We start from the raw sequence: 21,401 nt of genomic DNA, 5'->3' as shown, positions 1-21,401 counted from the left end.
ACTCTGTTGTTGTTGTTTTCCTCCCTCTTAGAATTTAATAGATGGTGCATTTTGAAAGACAACATATCTGAAGCTTATTTCGTTTTGGGATTTGGTTTGCAAGATTCTTTATATGAGTTCGTGTATTGAAGCATATTCTGTTGTGTCTGGAGAGTCATTTTCTTTTTGTGCCTTATTTAACACACTCACCAGTAAAAATTTCCACTTATTTCATATTTTAGGAGAATAAAAATATGAAATAAGTGGAAATTTTACCAGTGAGTGTGTTAAATAATAAGGCACAAAAAGAAAATGACTCTCCCCAGACACAACAGAATATCTGAAGCTCTTTTCCAAAAGGTAGGAGAGTACTGGCATTTGGTCTGTTAAGATATAATGAGGTCAGTAATCCTCAATACAAGTGGATATGTGGCCACTCGTCCTTATCTCAATCAGGTTTATAACAACACCCTTATCACAACCAACACCAGCTGATTAAAAACAGACTAACAAAGTGGTCATGGGAAACAACACACTTGGTCAAAACCCAAATGTTTGACTTATTTCACATTGATTGGAAGCTATCTTACTCCCTCTCCATACAGGCATGATTCCAAAATAGATATATGCAATTAGCAAATGGTCTAGACCAGATGTAACCTTAAAGGAATACATTATGGAAGAGGCTATAACAGAGTGTGGTGACCCTGACATATTGTCATCTGAGAAGAGTTGTTGCATAAAATGTAGGCTAACAGCAAGGAAAACTTATGTAGACAGGCATCACTTTACACACAATGAAAACAGTAAATTCATTCACAACAAACTGGCAGTCAATAAATAAACAAATACATGCTAATTTGAGAGATTATATATTCTCAACTGTGATTCACGCATCTACGACAGTGTTCCTTATTCATTTGTTTTGATTTGAACAGTGATAAGTAACAAAAAAAAAAAAAAAATGGTAGTGGGGCTGGAATGGAAAAGATTTCAAGGGAATCTGAGAACAGGATCCTGTCACTGAATCCAGTCTGTGTTAAACAAACATCACTTGCCTTCAAAATTTGGTGGACCACCATTCAAGCCTTTGGGGACTGTTTTAGAAGAATTTACTTTAGATTGGGTTTTGGTAGCTAAACAACAACAACATACCCCAATGAATTGATACACCCAGGATCTGGTAAGTACAATAAAAAAAAAAAAAATAGCACCTTGCCCTACCATACCCTTACATAAATTCTCTTTGCTCTCTTCACAGTTCAGTCTACTGGCACCATTTGTCCTAGATTTTATTATTGAGAATTGTAACTTGTAGAAAAGATTGTCAGGAGATCTGAGAGTTTCAAAGATTTCAAATAGACCAAAACAGAGTTGCTTTAAAGCAGACACTGAATAAGATTACCTCCACAAATATAAACAACAGCGAAAGCATAGTAGAGAGTACAAACTTTCAGTTAGAGACATACATGTGTGTGTGTGTATACATACCGGATTATGAATACATGTTTATACATGTATATATGAGAGTACACGGGTAAAATATGTCTACATGTATGAATGAACATTGTATATATATACCCTTATGTATACCCTTATATATACATTCAATTATGAGTGCCCTTGTACATGCATGCATTTGTAACATTGCATATCCATGCATCAGTATATGCCATCATATATACAGACATTTATGCATACATGAAACAAGCTCAGACTCATAGCAGTCCTCAAGCTTTTCCCAAACTATTGCCCTTTCTTCTTTTACTAACACATTTTCAACAACCTCTTGCTGCAATTCAGTGCTCCCCCATTTTTAATGTGCACGCATGTAATATCAGCCTTGAATAATTTAGTTCCGGCTGCTAGTTTGATGTGGGTGGCTACTTATCACAGCACCACCCTACTATAAGCAAATATTTGATGCATCACAACTTGATCTTAGTTATTGACCGAACTTTTAGCATAGTGCTTTTCAAACGTCTTTTTAACTATTGTACTTTTCTATTAAACACATTCTTTCAACACCCGCTTCCTATGATTCAACAAAAATACACCCTAAAAATACCGCTGCTGACAAGTTCATCACCATTAACAATATGGAATGTCAAAACATTTTCCACCACTAATGTATAACCATATGCTTCATACACAGAATAAAAACTGAAAATAGTTTTGGAAATCAGGATCATTAAAAGATGCATCTATCGCCCATTACAAGCCCCTTTGTCCCTCCAGGGTGTAGTATAGCCCACTTTGAGAATAAAAGGACCAGCCAAGTACTGGGATCAATAGTACTGACTAGTCCCTCATACCTCAAAATTGCAGGCCTTGTGTTTAAATCATAAACCTAATATATATATATATATTTAATTTTAATAATAATTATTACCTTTGAAGGTCTAATGTATGTATGTATATATATATATATATATATATATATATACATACATTAGACCTTCAAAGGTAATAATTATTATTAAAATTATAACTTAGGGTACCTATGAGATACAGCCATATACATACATTAGTATATTTTTGTATATGTACCTTTGTATACATGTGTATGTGAACAGAACATTTCCAGTACTTAGTAATAACTTATCAAAATTTTAAAAAGTCAAAGAAAACCAAATAAGTATGTAAACTTTACCAAGAAGAACATTAGGGGAGGAGGGGGGGATTGCAGTAACTACTAAGTGAAAAAAAAATAATATAAACAATAAAACAAGAAACTGACAATAAATTATACCAACAACAATAACCCAGTTTCAATTAGTGTTTGGGTGAAAAGGAAGCTGGTAAAGATATGAAAAGGTTAACATATGACACAGATAGGATATGAGAAGGAATCGGTCAACTTGAGGAAACAGAGATTAAATGTCATGCAACACTGTTTTGCTTTTTTGCTGCGGATTTTTGTTTTTCTGTTTCATAAAAAAAAATTGCCCCCCCCCCCGCCTCCCATCGCTTTCATCAATTTATTCATTGCTGCATGAGATCAGTCAAACTCACTTTGTTGTTAAACCACAGAACATCTCATCAAATTTCGTACCAATTTAGGAACCTTCCCTACCCAGAAATCTCTCATCTTACTTCTACTGTAATACTAACAGGTAAACAGAACAGGAGATATTCAAGAGGCAGTATCACAATGTTGATAGGGTTCCATCGTGCTGTGTGTTCAAAAGCTCACAACTCTGCTTGCCTAAGTGAAAACAAAACACCCTTCAATAGAAATTATGAAATAAAAAAATCCAAAAAATCCCACCAATGGGAAAAACAAATGGCTACTAAATTGCCCATAGAGTTTCTTGTCCTAATTAATAAGAGATGTGAATGTTCCTGAAGAATCTTTCCAGGATGAGATAAATTTCCAACTGGATAAAACACACTCACACAGGCTTCTCACAAGCCTTTGTTCAGCCTACAAAGTGCCATACGGTGGGACTGAACCAAAGGACATCATGTGATGGTTGTAAATGAGCTTCACTGTCATACAAGCAAGTTTGTGTGTTTCCAGTCTTCCATGAAAAACATGTCTATCTAAGGGGAAATATTGCCCTATTTGAATAACAAATATGGGTTGGCAACAGGAAGGGCATTCGGCTATAGAAAATCTGCTCCAACAAATTCCATCTGACCCTTGCAAGTATAGAAAAGTCAATGTTAAATGATGTTGATGGAATGGTTTCTTATAAAGATCTTAAATCTGAGGATTTAAAGAGATTAAATAGGAATCCATAATATTCATATCTTTTCCAGGGATATTAGTGTTCAAATAAGTTTCAACTTGGATGTGAAAGTGAACCATGGATTCAGTTTATATTAGGTTGTCCCAAAAGTTCGTAAACACTTGCGAAAATTGAATTTTTACTAACAAAAACAACAAAAATTATTCCTCAAAATAAAGACCATTATTTTCCAAGACTTTCTACGAACTTTTGGGACAACCTTATATATAGAGTTTTTGTCAATCAGCATACTACAAGCTCTGCTATTGTAATGTTGACAAATCTTAGCACACAGCCATAACATTTTGGAGATGGGGACAATTGACAGAATCAGCCCAAGTACAAGACCTGTATTAGTTCATCAGTCCCAGAATGATGAAAAGTGAAGGTCAGTCCAAGTGAGATTCAATCTCAGAACGTTCATACAAGGATCACAAAAAATATTGTTAAGCATTTAGCCCGACACAAATAATGTCAGATAAATTAAAAGAAAAAAACCGAAACAAAGATATACAAAATACATAAATTTAAATGAAAATATATATATATCTCCAAATTGCAAAAACTAAAAAAATTATAGGGAGCCACTCAAGCAGGGTCAGAGTTCTTCAGAACCACTATCAACTTAAGGTGAATACCCTTCCCTACTGAAACATTTCTTATGAAAAGATAAGGTTTTTAACCCTTTCGTTACTGTATTTATTTTGAGATGCTCTGTATTTCTTTCAATTATTTTAAATATAACAAAGAAATTAGTAAAATAACTTAGTTATCATTAAGCTAGTGTTAGGAACATTAATTGTGACTAAGGTTTGGTGGAAGATTTTAATTCAAAACTTATGAAAACAAGACATTTGTACTACAGGGCTGGTAACAAAAGGGTTAAAGTAGATGTGTAATTGTAACTTTGGTGTCTTCCGAATGCTATTATGACAGTACAAGTGAACTGTTTATAACCTAAAGCTAGAAATTAGATCAAAGAAGTAGATTTACGTCTATTTTACAATTTCCCAATGATAAATAGTAATGCCTTGTAATTTAAGCATATGATCACATAACTGGGGAGGTTGTTTAGTTGTTTAAGCTGACCCCAGTCATTTTATAGATGCCCACCCCAGAAGGATGAAAGGCAAAATTGACCAGTTGACCAGTATTACCACAAGATTTAACAGACTATAAAGGGACTAAATACTACAAGGTATCAAGTTTGGTTTGCTACTGATTAAAAATATTGTTTTTAAGCAACATAGGCACAAAACCACAAAGACAGTTACTTCTACGGCTGGACATCCAGAGGCTTGACATCACTTTGGAGGATGCAGAGGGGCTGCTATAGGACCACCAGTAATGGAGGGGAGGGCACTGGTGAATCTAGTCAGCTCTACAAACAATGACCCCTCTGGGAATGCTAACCAGGGATGACCCCTGCCCTATCAAACATGAGCAGAGAGAGAGGGGGGTGCTCCAACTACTTGAAAGAATGTAATTCATAGATACTTTTACTGTTAATTACTCCTGTGCATTTACCACATGTGAAGAGTTTCTTCTGTCTGTTCCATGAGACCTCATGTACTGATATACATAAGTTCTATCTACTGCTTTGCTGCATGTCAAGCATGGACACTTATTTGATGGCAGTAGAAGATCTTTCTTCTTTCCTGCTCACTTTTATGTGAGGTCTACTTTGAGGCCTCTTGATTCTAGGCTTGGCTTCCACATCTGGAATGTCTTCTCAAAACCTACAAGAGATTCAGCTATGAAAACTAGGTCATTGGAATGCAGGAGTTCCCATATATAGCTAGTCTTGAACTCCTTTGTTATGGTCTAGTTAACTATGATAGATAGGTTATAATTATAATAAACCAGGGCTAAGAACTGAGCTTTGATGGACACCTATTCTCAGAGTAAATTTTTCATTGAACTCATTTCGGTATGACTTATCTCTCACAAGCCATTCATCTACACCTAGTTTTCTTAAACCTTTCATTACCGTATTTCTGTTGAGATGCTGTGCTTCTTTCAATTACTTTAAATATTACAAAGAATTTAGTAAAATAACTTGGTTATCATTAAGCTAGTGTTAGGAACATAAAATGTGACTAAGGTTTGGTGGAAGACTTTAATTCAGAACTTATAGAAACAAGAATGTGTACTCAGAGCCAGAGCTGGGTTGGTAATGAAAGGGTTAAAGGTCACCAGATTACAGATCATGGAACCAGGATTGACAAATTCTACATATAGTGACTTACTCTTAGCTAAGATCTTCTCTTATAGCTGTCACACTAGGAAGAAAGCAAGAACACTATCCTGACACTATACCAAATTGCATTTTACATATCTTGAAATATATGGTTGAGGTAAGAAAAGGTGAATTCAAGAAAAAAAAGTTCAAAAAGGAAATTGTGATTTCATCACATTGGTCAAGTGATGAAAGAACTAAAAGACCTTTGTATAAATGTAAACTATTAGCTCACTCGGAGTTCTTTCTATTCCTATTCCTGCCTCTTACAAAACCAAACCTTTTAATTCAAATTATTCACCAAAGCAATACTCAACAGCTGTAACCTTTTTCACAAGCTAAACAGCTGTCCCACAAATCTGAATCTTACCAATTTCTGTTGTTCAGACAGCTATGAAGCTGCATTGCTCAGATCCCAATAAGAGAGCGAGACTAAATGAAAGAGGTGGGGGTTTTCCACTGATCAACAGAAGGTGAGACCTGAGGTCACCTTAGCAGGAATCTAAAGAATGCCTTCAAGTTCTTTTCTTCATACTTAGAGTTACTGTTGTATTCCTATCTTCTCTTATCTCCCGCACATAGCACATTGACCTGTTAACTATCATTCCACACTAACAATGAACAAACATATATGCATTACACACACACAAACTTTGCTATATATACACACATACACATTCTATATACAGAAATACATTCCATACACACACACATACTTTACATTCTATATAAATAGTTTATATCATATAGTGGCTGTGTCGTAAAAAGCTTGCTTTCCAACCACATGGTTCTGGGTTCAGTCCCACTGTGTGGCATCTTGGGCAAGTGCCTTCTACTATAGCCTCGAGCCAACCAAAGCCTTGTGAGTGGATTTGGTAGATGGAAACTGAGAGAAGCTTATTGTGTATGTATGTATGTGTGTGTATATATATATATATATATATATTTGTGTTTGTCCCCTCACCATTGCTTGACAACTGATGTTGGTGTGTTTATGTCCCTGTAACTTAGCGGTTCTAACTAAGCTAATAAATAATAAGTTTATAAGTTCTGGGGTCGATTAGTTCGACTAAAAGTAGTGCTCCATCATGGCCACAGTCAAATGACTGAAACAAATAAAAGAGTAAAAGAATATATTTTCTATCTGCTGGGACAAAAACGTAGGCAATCCCTAGATGAACACTCTGTAACTGTTATACTGTAGATATGTAGTAGATGATATCAATATTGTAGTTAGGGCAATCCCATGTGGTCATACTGAGTAAGCCAAGAGAAGTACGATGAAGACCATCCAGCACGTAGCTAACTCCTATCATAGTATCAAGGTAATGATAGACTATCCTACTAGGCACCCTAACAATAGACTCCCTATCATTAATACTGAACTTTGGTTAGACACTACAAACAACGAAGTCCAACTCCTCCACTCCTATTATAAGAAACCCATAGCTTCCAAATTTGTTATTCACAAGAACTCGGCTTTATCACACAATGTAAGATAAACATTCTTATAGCAGATTTAGTTAGAATAATGAACAATGTGTCCTCCACCTTCTGTGTGAACTTTATGAAATAAAGATTTTATGCACCATGTGCAGTTCTCTGGCGACAACCAGAGAGATAGGGTCAGAGAGTATGGGGGTGCTAAGAATAAGTTAGATAATATCATAAGGATGTCAGTGGACCCACCTTAGATATCAGTACAAGCAATGGAACAGACTACAGAGAACATGATAAAGCAAACAGAATGAACATGTGGTATGAGACAAATTTTAAGTGGTGATGTTTGTAGAGTTAACCCACAAGTTTAGGAAGGCTCTGAAGGACACCAAACTCTACAGTAAGATTGTAGAGAAACCAAGGAGGGCCATCAGATCACGGTTATGTAAGATGTACCCCTTCAACAAGACCACATATACTGATAGGAACTGCACTGTATGTACCTTTAACCCCTGAATAAACTGTAAGACCAAGAATGTGGTCTACAACATACAGCGAATGGAGGGGGATTTTAAGAACCAAAATAATACATGCATCAAGGAAACTTTCAGGACTTTAGCAGAGACACAAAATGAACACCGACAAGAGCACGACAAGAGTTGTCTATACTCTAATAGCATGTTAAAGATCAACAAGGCAGCATACCAAATCGAATTAGCATCTATATCTTGTCTAAACACCCAAGAGACCCATCACTTTGACAGACACCCAAGTCTGTTCTCATAAATGACATTACCAATTCTCAATAGAAAATATGTATAGCATGTAGTAGAACCACAATGCCAGTTACCACCCATACAATATGCATTTATGGGTACATCTGCATGTGGATGGGCATGTGTGTGGTGGTACAGGCAGATATATAAAAGGTAGGGTTAGAATAACAGTAGGATGCATAGAAATCCATGCAAATGAATACATGTAATTATGAACGACTCCAATACACAACCATGCACACACACACATGCATGGCCAGACATGCACAAGAATGCATATCCATGCACACAGCACAAAAACAGGCACAGGTGCATATGTACATAATATGCAGGAACATACACACACACACACACAAAAATACATACATGCAGACATACACAGATGATTGCTTATTCAAAAGACCTGCCACATCACACGCACATAAACACTCACACGGACATATACACTCACAGAACGGACTCAACCACACAGACATGCACACAAGAAAACACACTCCTGTGTGTGCACACACACACACCTACCTTGTTCTCCCCTTCCCCTCCCCTCATAAAGAACACCACCCGTAAATTTTTACAAGGATGACAAGCAAATCCCAGTATATCTGAGAGATACATCTATATACACACATACAGGTATAAAACTAATTCTCAGACAGACTCAAGGCAGACCTTCAACAGAGACAGCATGTCATTGACGAGGTTGCAAATAGCGAAAAAAGGATCTTGACAAACAAAAACTGATCGATTGTTTAACCAACACATTAAACAAATGATCAATTAGTTGGTTAGATATAATAATAAATTTATTAACCAATTTACTAATAATAAAGAAGTGATATTGAACCAGTGCGTATGTTGTTATTGGCATAATGACCCTTCCAAGGCACAAGATTTGTTTCAACACACAAATTCACATCAAGAAACATGAAAGCCAAATACAAAAATGAAATTATATACATACTTTACATTATATTACCTATGTTTACATTTTTTGCAGATACATATTAGCAAAAGACCCACTGCAATCTATTCACTAAATTCCCAAGTAAAGTATGGTCAAACATGTTTATATAGAAGATGAGAAATGAAGAACACCACCTGTATGATGGTAATATTCTCTTACAACAGCCATTTGATGTCAAGGCAAGGAGACAAGAAACACACACACACACATCTATATATATATATACATATGGGCTTCTCTCAGGTGTACCATCATAAAATCCCCCAGACCAAATCAAACCTAATCACTTCACTAGGCCTTTGTTGGCCATCTATGGTAGATGCTTGCCCAAGGTACCTATTTCTTTACTACCCACAAGGGGCTAAACACAGAGAGGACAAACAAGGACAAACAAACGGATTAAGTCGATTATATCGACCCCAGTGCATAACTGGTACTTATTTAATCGACTCCGAAAGGATGAAAGGCAAAGTTGACCTCGGTAGAATTTGAACCAAGGTACCATGCAGTAGGATTGAACCGGAAACCAAGTAATTGGGAAAATTTTTTACCACACAGCCATACCTCTGCCTATAATCATGTCAAGGGATCTAAATTTATTTACCTAAAAGTTGTACAGTCAATGCTTGTATGTTAACTTCTGTCCCACTTTTCCATCTGACATTTAGAGATCTCATGTGAGTTGTTGAAGGCAGGGGTCAAAACTGTTTATGTGTACATTATATAAATTCCCATCTTACAGAATTAGCCAGTATATCCCTAAGTTGAATGTGTATCCTGAACAACTGTTATCCAATATCATTTGTCAGTGTTTTAGATTGAAAACAGTTCACATTCCACCAATAGAGACTATAAACTGTTAGGTCAGTGAACTATACTAGTAACATACAGCAATCATCATCATCATCGTTTAACGTCTGTTCTCCATGCTAGCATGGGTTGGACGGTTCGACCGGGGATCTGGGAAGCCAGAAGGCTGCACCAGGCTCCGGTCTTATCTGGCAATGTTTCTACAGCTGGATGTCCTTCCTAACGCCAAAACAATGTCTTCTGATACTGCCACACAGTAACTGTGCCAATCTTTGCTTAGGATCAGATTTAAAGCAGCATTGAATGAAGGTTTCTGAAGGATAGCATGGTGCTAATTTGCAATGAAATGACAAAATAAATCTCTCAATAACAGGACCAAGCACTTGTGGCATCATAACATCCACCAGACCAAATCAAACAAAAAATACTGATGTTCATAAAACCAGTGATAAACACCCAAATTTAGAATAAAATTATGTTGAATTGCCAACCACTTTCTTTAAAGAAAAAACTTTTAGTAAATCTGAGCCATGTGAGGACATGTGGCCAAGTAGTTAGGGTGTTGCACTCAAGATCACCAGATCAAGAGTTCAGTTCCTGGACTGGGTAGTGCATAGTGTTATTGAGCAAAAAACATTTCATTTTCCATTGCTCCAGTCTACTCAGCTGTAAATGGATAACCTTGCAACAGACTGGTATCCCACTCAAGAAAAATGTTGTGCTCTCTTGTCACTTATACATGAGTCCTAGGACTAAAGACAGTAATGTCCAGAGAACTTACATTACTTATTCTTATTTCTTTACTGCCCACAAAGGGCTACACACAGAGGGGACAAACAAGGAGAGACAAACAGATTAATTGAATTATATCAACATCAGTGCGTAACTGGTACTTATATAATCGACCCCGAAAGGATGAAAGGCAAAGTTGACCTCGGCGGAATTTGAACTCAGAACGTAGCAGCAGATGAAATACCGCTAAGCATTTCGCCCAGTGTGCTAACGTTTCTGCCAGCTTGCCGCCTTATTCTTCTTCTTGTCACTAAATCTGAATTATCTAGCTCATCTGGAACTAATAGAGACACTACTAGCAATGGCAGCCAAATCTCTTGAAAAACTGCTCCCTAAATAAATAAGTTCAAGCGGAACTGATTGGGCCTACACAACCACACCAACCATCTCTTCTCCAACCACTTCATATACATACAAAAACAATCTATACTGCAAACTCATTGGAACATGGATAGATTATTGCATTGACTGCGTTAGCATGAAATTTGTAGTTTTAGACCACACTGAAACATAACCTATCAAGTGTGCTGACATGTTGGCCTATAAATGTTTGATTGATTAACTCAATATCATAAATCTGCCTCTGTGGAGATGATTAGAACTAATGCAACCACTATCATAAGCACCATAAATGGAAGAACTTTCAGCCTAACAATATTAAAATGTCAAGCTGATGCTACTGAGAATTGTAAAGAACTGTTTGTCAAAGGTGTAAGTTAAAACGATCATAATCAGTTTAAGTATGATTGATAAATAATCATAATTGAACAATGTGATAGACCTGACAATGTATAGAGAGGCAAATGAAGGAAGTAGGTGAATGAAAAGGCAAGAAAAAAAAAGGAAGCAGAGAGAGAGAGAGATTTATGCAGCATTAAATTGTCTTATAAATTGAAGTCTACTTTTTTAATGCTCATATGGGTTGAATGGATGCCCTTCTTGTTGCCAATCCTTACCTGTTTCCAAGTAAAGTAATATATTCCCTAAGACCAAACAAGGAAGATTGGAAAAAGGACACTGCTAGCATGGTGGTGACACCTGTTTACGACTATTAGGTCATGTCAAAACAAAGGGACAGTAACAAACAAACACATACCATGAGGTTGGTGATTTTATGTGGCTATCCGAGTTATATTTTTTAGCTCTTATTTTGCACCCTCATTTATGAATTTTGCCTTTCTGGTTTTAATTGCTATAACTACTTACATTATAATGTATTTAATATATCACAATATATTAATTTACTATTATAATATCTCATTGTGTGTGTGTGTGTGTTTGTGTGCATATATATATATTCTTTTATTCTTTTACTTATTTCAGTCAGTTGACTATGGCCATGCTGGAGCACCGCCTTTAGTCAAGCGAATCAACTCCAGGACTTATTCTTAGGAAGCCTAGTACTTATTCTATTGGTCTCTTTTGCCGAACCACTAAGTTACAGGGACGTAAACACACCAACATCGGTTGTCAAGCAATGTTGGGGGGACAAACACAGACACACATACATATATATATACGACGGGCTTCTTTCAGTTTCCGTCTACCAAATCCACTCACAAAACTTTGGTCGGCCTGAGGCTATAGTAGAAGACACTTGCCCAAGGTGCCATGCAGTGGGAATGAACCCGGAACTATGTGGTTGGTAAGCAAACTACTTATTACACAGCCACTATATATATATAGTAGTGGGGGTTTTGTCCTCCCTTCTGTTGTTTTTTGTCTGACAAGCTACATGGTAACCTCACTAGTGCCATGGCATGAAAAAAGTGCCTAATACACTCTGTAAAGTGGTTGGCATTAAGAAAGGTATAAAGCTGTAGAAACGATGCCGAAGGACATTGGAGCTTGACACAGCACTGAAGCTCACCAGTTCCATGTCAAACCATCCTGCCCACACCAGCATGGAAAGCAGATATTAAATGGTGAAGATGATGAAACAAGCACATAACAGGCTTTTAGTTTCCGTCTACCAAATCCACTTAGAAGGTATCTGTTGGACCATGGCTGTAGTAGAATATACTTGGTAAAGGTGTCACAGTGTAACAGAACCCAAAACCAAGGGATTTGGAAGCAAACTTTTTGCCACACAGCCACACCTACACTCTAAACAAACACACACATATGCACAAAACGAGATTAGGATGGGATGAGTGTATTAGAAGGGTGTGACAGTGTTGACACACATTACATGTACCAGAAACAGTCACCTTTCATCTGGACAATAATAGCAAACAACCAACAAAAATACCAACAATGAGAATATTGAACATGGATGACAGATTTTCTGGAATTCATACACAAACAAAAAAGATTATATGCACAGTTATATAATTTGTAACTTTGTGTGAGTATATGTGTGTGTGCAATATATATATATATATATATATATATCACCATCATCATTGTTTAACGTCCGCTTTCCATGATAGCGTGGGTTGGACGATTTGACTGAGGACTGGCGAACCAGATGGCTGCACCAAGCTCCAATCTGATCTGGCAGAGCTTCTACAGCTGGATTCCCTTCCTAACGCCAACCACTCCAAGAGTGTAGTGGGTACTTTTACGTGCCACCGGCATGAGGGCCAGTCAGGTGGTACTGGCAATGGCTACACTCAAATGGTGTTTTTTACGTGCCACCTGCACTAGCAATGACCTCACTCGAATGTTTTTCATAAGTGCCAGTAAGGCAACGCTGGTAACGATCATGTTTGAATGGTGCTTTTTATGTGCCATTGGCATGGAAGCCAGTCAGCTGCTCTGGCAGCGATCATGCTCAGATGGTGCTTTTAGTGCTCCACTTGTACGAGTGCCATATATGTATGTATGCATGCATGTATGTATATATGCTCACAAATATACAGTCATGCATACATATGTACACCTACACATACCCAGATACATATGCACGCATGCGCGCGCGCGCACACACACACACACACAAGTGTATTTAGATGAGTGACTGGTAGAGTTGTCTGAGTATTAGAAAGATTACTTGTATTAATAGTTCTGGCTCTTTGCACTGAGAGTTCAAATCCTGCCAAGGCCAACTTTGCACTTCATCCTTTTGGGCTTGACAAATAAAGTACCCATCCTGCATGAGATTACCTATTCTCTTTTTCTCGTTCCTTCAGCCTGTCTCTCTCTCTCTCTCTCTTTCCTTTTGGAAGAAAGTGAAAGCAGTTAGACCTGGAGATGGATGGGCTCCTACTAACAGTTAAAATGTCCAAGATGCACTCTATGTCATGACATTCCTCACAATTTCATCAATGAGTTAAGGGCTCGCAACACAATATATATGTATTTATGTACATGTATTATATGTACAAGTATCCACAGACATACAATATGTATACATACATCTACACAAACCCAACAGGCTCCATGCAGTTTCTTATTTCTTTACTGCCTACAAGGAGCTAAACATAGAGGGGACAAACAAGGACCAGACAAAGGGATTAAGTCGATTACATTGACCCCAGTGTGTAACTGGTACTTAATTTATCGAGCCCAAAAGGATGAAAGGCAAAGTCGACTTCAACAGAATTTGAACTCTGAACGCAGTGGCGGATGAAATACCACAAAGCATTTCGCCCGGTGTGCTAACATTTCTGCCAGTTTGCCACCTTACATGCAGTTTCTGTCTACCAAATTCATTCAGAAGGCATTGGTTAGTCTAGGGCTATAGTAGAAGACACTTGTCTTAGGTACCGCACAGTGGGACTGAACCTGAAAACTACACAGTTGCAAAACAAGCTTCTTAACCACATAGCCATGCCTGACATTGTTAACAACTGTTATGTTTGTTTTCATAAAGTATTCAGTAGGCAGCCGTGAGAGTCATTATTAAAGTAGAGTTTCGCAAAACAATGGTATAATGAAGTAGAAAGTAATTTATAACACCAGATAATTAAATATTTAGTTTCAGTCTCGTAATGGAGGCAAAAGAAAAAAAAAGAAAAACTAATTTTTAAAAAATAGTTTTTATATATTTATTTCACAGGAAGTTTAATAGAAAACTTGATTGTATATATGAATTTTTGGAAATATTTCAAATAAAGGACAATTAAAATTTGCTTGAAAAGAGCCAGCTAATTAATATAAGAATCAAGACAATGATGCCTTAGGACATTTTTTTAAACATGCCAATCTTTCAATATTGTATGTATTAACATTTATATCTTTTGGGAAAACACAATTACCCCTTTAGCAATCAGATTATTCTGTCAAATGTAATGCTCATTTATTCACCTTGTTTTGAATTAATCATACATTATCTTGTAGCTTCGAGATTTTAATGATATGATTGTTTATTTTGTTGAATGTCATTATAAGGTAGGTGTGAGGTAGTGGATCTTACCAGGTTGAACATAAGAAATCCAATATTTGGGTGTGATAAGACTGGTTTAAATGATAAAGGGTTAAATAATTTACCATTAGATACTCGAAATCTATATCACAAACATAATTCCTGTACCAATCAAAATCACTTTATTTAAAATTTTTTTCAAAACATACTATGAATAAAAAAAAAAAAAAGAGATAGACTGGAAAACCAGACACTATCATGACGAATGGTGGCAAGAACAATTTTTCCTCATAATGTGACTAAATGTTTTGTAGTTTTTCTTTTAGAATGACTTGTTCTAAACATAACTGTTGATAACATGCCATTGTCAATTGTGAAACACTCCCTTCATAAACTGAACTGATGCTTTTGCTTTTCTGGAATTTTCTCAACAATAAACAACAGAGAAAATCCAATTCAATTGTGAAAATCTCAAACATGGCCTAGTGGTTAGAGCAGCGGACTCACGGTCGAGGGATCGTGGGTTCGAATCTCAGACCGGGCGATGTGTGTGTTTATGAGCGAAACACCTAAGCTCCACGCAGCTCTGGCAGAAGGTAATGGCTAAACTTCTGCTGATTCATCCCCGTCACTTAGCGGTTCGGCAAAAGAGACCGATAGAATAAGTACTGGGCTTACAAAGAATAAGTCCTGGGGTAGAGTTGCTCGATTAAAGGTGGTGCTCCAGCATGGCTGCAGTCAAACGACTGAAACCAGTAAAAGAGTAAAAAAGAGTAACCAAAAAACTGAATTTGGAAATATGAACTTGAAGCGATGGCCACCACAGAACAATCTTCATATTCTTGGTAAATGAGAGTCAGATTCAACATTTTCCTCTGAATTTGCTACATCTTGTCATTGAATGATACATCAGCCATACGGTAATACTTCAGATTTAATCATTGCAGTTTTAATGGTCACTTTTCCATGCTTGCATGGGTTGGACAGAATTTGTTGAAGCAAACAGGGGGAAGACACTTTAGTATTGTTCATAAAATATTCATAACTGTTTCTTTCAAATTCAAAAATGAAAAAAAAAAAAAAAGAAAAAGAAAGAAATTTCAAATTTGGAAAAGCAAGAATCATTTTTCAAAACATCAATTTCTAAATTTTTTTACTACTCTTCTCACATAATTTCAAATAAGACATTAAATGGTGTAAAGCAAAAAGAAAAATTCAAAGATGGTGAAATGGTGAAGGAAGCTTTTTGGAATCTAGTGATTTGCTGTTTGTGAATTTTAAAAACAATGCAGCTGTAAAAGCTGCAATGGGTAGCAGTTATCAAGGAAAACTGTAACTAGGGGAATTGAAACAATGCCTCATGACATAACTGAAGAATTACATGGTGTTGCAATGTGGAAATAATTTTCATTGCAAGTGCATGAATCAACAGATTTTTATCAACATTACATAAAAATGTGCATTTGTATTATTCTAATGTTTGAGGATTGCACTGTAAGAAAAAGATTTGTTAAGTTATTGCCATAACGAGCCAAAACTCACAGAAAAGATATTTATGAATCATTAAAAAACAAAATGACAAATTTTCAGCTTACCATCAATCACTAGAAACAGTATGCCAAGTATTATAGCCTTGCAACAAAGGATTTGTATCACTATGTAGTGATACCAGATTTCCAAAATTTAATCCATACCATTCTCTTATCTACCAAAAAAACGAGAGGAAATCATCAAAAATGCCAGAAGTGATTGATCTGTTATTAAAAATTGGGAATTTAATTGGGGTCAAACCTTTAAATGTTGCCTATTTAGACATTTCTGAAAAAGGGCCAATTTTAGCTATGACAATTTCTACCAAAGATGGATTTTGAGAATGTACTGGCAAGACCACATAACCAATAAAGACATTCTAAAGAGAGCTAACATAAGGCCACTTAGTGAAATCATGACAGAACAAAGATTAAAACTGACAGTTCCACATAGTCTGGCTACCAGACCAATTCTAAAACACCTTCCAGAAAGACATTACCAGAAGGAAAAAGAGAGGAAGACCAAAAATTATTTGGTGCAAAACATTCATAATTGACATGAGGGGAGCCAACATGAATATGACGATGAAGCTCATTTACATCCATCACATGGCATTGAGACAAGAGTACACGCAAACACATACCTACATGCAAGTGTACACACACACACACACACGCATAACGGACTTCTCTGTTTCAGTCTACCAAATCCACTCACAAGGCTTTGGTTGGCCTTAGGCTATAGTACAAGCCACCTACCTAAATTGCTGCACAGAGGGACCAAACCCAAAACCACAAGGTTGCAAAGCAAGCTTCTTAACCAAAACAGACAAACTTGCAGCCATTTTGTTCATAAAAAAATTAAATGAACTCCAATGAACCTCCAATGAATGGTGGAGGTAGATAACAATGTAGGCAAAGAAAACTTGTGTAGTGCATGTTACTCTCAATCGAAGGAGAGGGGCTTTCTCCGTCCCGGTTGCGGATCCGTGGAACAAGCTGCCAGACGAGATGGTGAAGATGCTGATGACCGCTTTGTTCAAAGTCTCCCTTGACCTCAAGTGGCCTGAACTCTTTACATGAACACCACCCTGTACTCCATGTCCCCCTACATGGCCTTGCTATTTGCTTTTGAGCCAAAAATTAACTAAACTAAACTAAATTACTTAAGAGTGCACTGAAGATAAATTCATAGCCAGCATAGAATTAAGGCTGAATATGGAAACTAAAGTAGCCATTTAGAGAAGAAAGAAAGAGTGTGTGTGTGTTTGGCTTATAGGTGACAAGTTAATAATGACCTATGAAGCCTAGGTTCACATATAACCAATTGCTCTACTATCAAGGGGATAATGATTTATGGAAACTTCATTGCATGCTTATTGTTGGAATGGAAGAGTATTTTTACAGCTGTGTGGCATTCCACTAAAGTACCTCTATTTCATTATATATATATATATATATATATAAATATATTTATGAGAGAGAGCGAGAGACAAAGAGAGTGAGAGAGAGAGAGAGAAAAAGAAATTGTTTTGGGTTACTGACAGGAAGAACTTATACAGGAAGGAAATAATTTTATCCAATCATTTTACAGCATTAAACCAGGTGAGTAGAGTTATTTGGAAAAAAATGTAAACTAGGTAGGTTACTCAGTAATTTATCATTGGCTATGTGTTACTTGATATCAATGTTTACAACATACTGCCTACGTGTGACTGTGTGGGGAGTGTGTGTGTGTGTATACGCAGACAGACACACACACACACACACATACATACAAGATATGTAGGTAGTTAAGTGGACAGATTGTTATGCAGATGGGTGATGGAATGTAGTAGGGAAGAGGAGAGCAAGCAGAGAAATTAATAAAGAATTTAATATGACAGAAACGAAATAAAGATGCAGTTCTGTGGAAAGTCTGCAAAAAAAAAAAAAAAAGAAAGAAAAAGAAAAAAGGTTCAACAGAACTATTTAGGACAAGAGCGTTTGTATTTCTATAAAAACTAAAATGAATTGAAAATCAAACAAATCCAACATATTATGAAACATGTAGTTTTTCATGTGGGAACTGGAAGATAAACATGTAACACACACATATACAGGGGTGCACCTAAGTAGGTTTATAGTCGCCACTAAAGAAAATGAAATGCTTTGTGGCTCAAGCATTCACTCAAAGTTCCCAGAAATAAAAAAAAGTGAACCCCAATGAACTTAGGAATCTCCTGCAGAACCCTTAGTTGACTTATGAATCGCTTAGAAATAGAGAAAGAAAAACATTCCACGCATATTAAGCAATTACATACCTGCTTTTGCCCACCCCTGTATAGCTGTTTCATTAGCCTGACTACTGAAAGAAATATATATTTGAATAACCTTGTTTATATAGATGATGGAAAAACGCTCAAACAAATTATCAGGCACACAAAATGCCACCAATGACAGAAAGGACTCAATAACCAGTTTCATAACCTTTGCCCCCCAAAAATATTTTCTATGTATTTAAAGTATAGTTACTAATATATAGCTCCAGTCCCATGACTTAAATTATATATTTGAAATTGTAGTGGGATTCTGGGGAAGTGAAGGTAGCCTTAATAAATATTTCACTGAAGCTTAAGAATCCTCAACTTTGCTTACATATAATGCCTTTATAGACATTGTAGCTACAAATGTGTATAAGCAGAGTTAGTTAGATATTTCTTTTGAAGTCTGGCTGATGAAGAGAATAGACCTATGTATAGTTTTAAATGTTTTATCTCTCAGAAATGTAATCATGTTTAATATGTGTAAGTTGATAGGTGTTTTTCTTCTCAGTTTGTCCAGTTTACAATTACACTTACATATACACATATAGATGTGTGTATATATCTGTGTGTGTGTGTGTGTGGTTGTGTATGTGTAGGGGCGAAAGAGAGGCAAACAGAGACACATAGTTGGAATATTTGTACATAACAGATTTCTATATTGTATAGATTGTTGTTTTGTTTTAGTGAGTGTGCTCTGTGTGTGTGTATGTATATCTGTGTATATATATATATATATACATATATATATACATATATATATATATATAATATATATATATATATATATATATACATATATATATATACACACACATATACATAAAGGACAACAGGATAGCATCATTTCCTGTTTATCAAAATAATGTCAACAGCCAAACAGTTGTGCTAAATGGGACTGCATTGCAATTGTCAACAAGAGTCAAAATACCAAGATAATGTTGAGAACATAAGTGACAACTTCATCAACAAGAACCATGACAGGTCAACAAAGCAAACCAGTCTCCATATAAATCACCATAGGTCAGTTCAGTAGAAGTTCTTTGTGTTTAAAAACACTTGCACTCATATCCAGGCAAAAAAAAAAATACATTATTAAAAGAACAGAAGAAAAAAAAAAATCACCTCTCCTCATTCTTTTTATTATTAATTAGGTAATAGAGAAACTGTCAACCACTGAACAAAACTGTATATTCAATTGAATAATTCTATGTCCTGGATTCAAATTTTCTCAAGGTCGACTGTGTTGCATCCTTCCAGGGTTTGTCAAATATACCAATTGAGTCCCAAGGTCCATTTAACTGACTAAACCCATAAAATAAGGTCTTTGTGACTATTTTAGAAATCAATATTTGAGTAGTCAATGGTGGATACAGCACAGTATTTTTCTTTTATCCTTTTCTTATTTCAATCATTGGACTGCAGTCATGCTGGGGCATCACCTTGAAGGGTTGAACAAATCAACCCCAGTACTTTTTTGTTATTTTAAGTCTGGTTCTCATTCTACTGGTTTCTTGAGCCAAACTGCGAAGCTATAAACAAACCAACACTGGTTGCCAAGTAATGGGGTGGGGAGCACAAACACAAAGGCACACACTCATACATGCCGGTCTGTTGGTAGGGGCAGGGATATACAAGATACTTGACCAAGATGTCACTGAATCCAAAACCATGTAGTTGTAAAGCAAGCTTTTTAAACACACAGCCATGCTTATGCCTATATAATGTTATGATGCCTTGTGGTATTTAGTTACATTCAGGATGACAAAAACTAGTTGATTCAATAAATTTTACCCACATCCCCCAAAAGATGTAATCTTATGCCAAGGCTTAAGCTTATTTATTGTCTCATTAACAGACACCATGTCTAAATCTTAGTTTCAAATTCCAAGAGAAACCACTTCATTTCATTAATGCCCTTGACATTCGTAACAGAATCTCCTCTTTTTTCTTATTATAGATATAAATATTTAAAATTTTGTGGTGAAAGCATAGTAGATAGTGAACAAGTTTCTTAATTCATAATTACAACATCAAATTTGAACCTTTATCCCTGTACAGTAGCCATGGGCAACCTACAGCCTGTGAGACTTTCTTAACAGCAGACCTAATGAAAAATTACTTCAAATCTTTTTAGAAGTGTAGCCCACCTGATGATTAGCCATGCCCCACCTGGCCCCCTTCTCAAAAAAGGTTGCCCACGCTTGTTTTATAGCATAGTTACATCACTTGTGTGTGTGTGTATGCACGCTCACACGCTGCTTTCAGAATCTGGTAAAAAATTACTGACCTTTAGTATAAAAGACAAACGCACAATGCAAAACTAAATAGATCAACAAAACATTTTTGGAGAAAAATGTAATGTTTTCACAGTGTTGGAATGTACATATTTTAGACAATGATATGTAAACATGACAAAAATGTTTGAAATCTAGAGGTCATGAATTACTTTACTGCTACATCTATCACTAAATGCATAGACTAAATTTCAGTTACAAGTTCAGAACCCCTAAAACTCAAATGGCA

General features: G+C 36.2%; 1 protein-coding gene across 2 annotated transcripts in view; it reads right to left on the bottom strand.

The window, feature by feature from the left end:
- LOC115210713 (flocculation protein FLO11-like) overlaps nucleotides 1-21,401 on the bottom strand; it is a 136,366-nt gene that overhangs the window by 67,361 nt on the left and 47,604 nt on the right. The window contains exon 2 of one of the 2 annotated variants that reach the window (XM_029779410.2): nucleotides 16,639-16,748. The exons of the other annotated variant lie outside the window; for it this stretch is intronic. The gene's annotated coding sequence lies outside the window, so the exon portion shown is untranslated. The remainder of the gene's footprint in view (nucleotides 1-16,638; nucleotides 16,749-21,401) is intronic. 2 annotated transcript variants of the gene reach the window in all.

This window comes from Octopus sinensis, linkage group LG4 (genome assembly GCF_006345805.1).
Source record: "Octopus sinensis linkage group LG4, ASM634580v1, whole genome shotgun sequence".
NCBI lineage: Eukaryota > Metazoa > Mollusca > Cephalopoda > Octopoda > Octopodidae > Octopus > Octopus sinensis.
Note: the sequence above shows the minus strand (reverse complement) of the source record. Positions and strands in the feature narration are given on the sequence as shown.